The sequence below is a fragment of the Lygodium microphyllum genome, chromosome 12 (assembly GCF_053477565.2).
Source record: "Lygodium microphyllum isolate KBCC chromosome 12, Lygodium_microphyllum_v1.1.10, whole genome shotgun sequence".
Lineage (NCBI taxonomy): Eukaryota > Viridiplantae > Streptophyta > Polypodiopsida > Schizaeales > Lygodiaceae > Lygodium > Lygodium microphyllum.
Window position 1 is genome coordinate 80,961,333 of NC_141146.1, and position 2,740 is coordinate 80,964,072.

The 2,740-nt window shown below is 41.2% G+C and overlaps 1 pseudogene; it reads left to right on the plus strand.

The window, feature by feature from the left end:
• The first annotated feature begins 1,425 nt into the window (after window positions 1-1,425).
• On the plus strand, window positions 1,426-2,160 carry LOC148027978 (uncharacterized; annotated as a pseudogene).
• The last annotated feature ends 580 nt before the right edge of the window (window positions 2,161-2,740 follow it).

Here is a 2,740-nt window from a genome sequence, read left to right on the forward strand (position 1 = left end):
GAAGAAATCTGAGAGCTTGGTGATGGTAAGACATGGAAAACAAGAAAATTCCATCACAAATCATACAACGATGAGAAGGAAGAGGAGGAGATATTGACTATTAGCATTAGTAGCTGCAATCAAATGCAACAAGAAGCTAGTCAGCCTCACACTCTTGTGGCTTTATTGAAGCATTGTGCCAAGCAAAAGGATCTGTAGAGAGGTAGTATTATACATGTTGATATTGCCAGGATGGGATTGCTGGACAAGAATCTCTTTGTTGGTAACGCTTTAGTCCATATGTATGCGAAATGTGGCTTGATTTCAAAAGCACAAGATGTGTGTGAAAAGCTTCTCATTCAGGATGTAGTATCATGGAATGGTCTGATTGCAAGATATGTTGAATGTGGCCATGGTGAGCAAGCTTTGAATTGCTTTAAACAACTGAAACTTGAGGGGATCTCTCCAAATGAAATCACCTTCCTTAGCATCTTGAAAGCATGTGGCCGACTAGGAGCCATAGAGAAGGGCCAAGTGATACATGCTGAGATCCTTAGAGAAGGTTTACTGGAAAAGGATGTTGTCGTTGGTACTGCTTTGGTAGACATGTATGCTAAATGTGGTTTTCTTGGAGAAGCACAAGAAGTATTTCACCAGCTTCCAGCCCGAGATGTAGTGTCATGGAATGTACTAATCACTAGTTATGCTCAACATGGACATGGTGAGTAGGCACTAGATTTGTTTAAATAGATGCTTATACTCAAGGGGGCCTCACCAGATGAGCCAGAGTGAATGAAGAAAGAGGCCACTTTTCTCTATGCAAAAACTATGTGTTGTATGCTTTAAAAAAAAAGAAAACCGGACCAAAAAAACTCCGCTAAGCAGAAAAACTCGGCCGAGAAGAAAAAGCTCCGAGAATTACATGTTGTAAGGCTTTACCTGTCGCGATAAGCAACTGTATCTCTTGGATTTGAGTACCAAGTTTTGTGAAAAAGATGCTTCATGTTGTGGAGTTGTTTACCCTGTTACCAAAGAGAAGTAGCGAAGATTAGACGGATGATTAGATGATGTTATCATCGGTGGAGCTGATCTGAAGAAGGAAAAAAATCAAAGATGGATCTAGAGCATCAGGAAGAGGTGGTCCAATCTAAGTGAGTTGCAATTTTGCTACAATTTTTGCCTATTTATTAGCTATCATATTGGCTAAGACAGATGATTGTCGTTATCTATGGTATTATTAGTTCGTCTCATCACCAAAAAGAAAAACTGCAAAGTTTTTTTTTTGTCCTTTTGCAAGTCGACATACCAAGAGTCTACCATCGAAGAACAAGGAGAAGGCTTTGGATCTGCTTTGATTCCTGTTGAAGGGAGCGATCAAGTGGCAGATGTTTGGGTGTGATCAAATTTAGGGGGGAGAGGAAGAGCAAATTTGGGGGGGGGGGGGCTATGGTGGTGAAGAAGTCCGCGACGAAACTCGAGGCCTTTCGTCGCTTGTATCCTACGGAGTTCTTGGATCACTTCCTTAACGATTTAGTTCGTCTCCCGACGGTCGTCCTATTGGTCGCGCTCAAGCCACCTCTCTCACATTGGGTCCTTTATCAATAGAAGATGGCTCTGCCATGGTCAAATTGGGAAATACGGAATCAAGTTGGAAGTCATGCCCTCTCCAGCAGATTCTCCAAATCAGGGCCGCATAGTCATGGACTTTCAAATGCCACCAGTGTGCTCTTCCTCAGTCCGTCTTAGTAGGCCATTTGAAGAAGCTCTAGTGATCACATAGCAAATTACAAATGCACTTTCAAGTTTTTCAATGGTAGATTTACAAGAGCTATGTATTGCACCAGGCACGGCATCGTGGATGGCCTATTTGGATGTGTATTGACTTGATTCAGATGGATCGATGTTCGATGCTACTTTGTTTTCGTCAGTTGCAACTCTTCCATATTTGAAAATACCAGATGTTTTTGTGACTGATGATGGCAAGGTACTCCCAGCTAGCAGGACATCAGGAAAATTTCAGAATGGTAGATCAGATGAAAACTAGCGAGAGTAAAAAGTGTAAAATGCAAAAGATTCAAACTTGGGTGAGTTCCAGTGGCATTGACTTTAGCACTGCACTCAAGACACATACTAGCTGACCCATCAGCTGAAGAAAAGTCTATTTTGAAGACATTCTCTTGAAGACTGGATGACATATTTGATGCTCTTGTATTCTAATTTATAACTTGATGTGGTTTTCTTGAGAGGATTGATTCTCTTGATTGATCCGTCTTGCCACTTGTACTTGAACCAAAAATTGTAATACACTTAAACCATGGCATCATATTCGTCTTGATTATTTGCTTCGCTTGATCTTCCATCTTGGAAATTCTCAAGGACCTCTGTGGTCGTGACTTTGCTTTTGAAAACCCATTGACAACGCTCCATAATGGATTGTGGTATCATGGCAAGGTTTGAGCAGGAGAGCTAGCAACAAGCAACGAATCCAAACACGGTTATAGATGAGATGGAGTATTTTGGAAACTTGCAAAGTATTGTGATGGTGGATTACCGTAGCTTCTCCATGATACTATTCAATGTGCAGTGGTTCAAAGTGGTACTTGAAGGAGCTCGAGCAATAGTTTGACAAGGTTCATCTGGATTTCTCGAAATAGATTTTGAAAAAAATGGACGGATTTGCGCGACACTGTTGTGTTGCTGGCCCATTGTGAACAAGTGCATGAACTCATTTTTTTGTTAATTGTATTAGGACATGGTACAT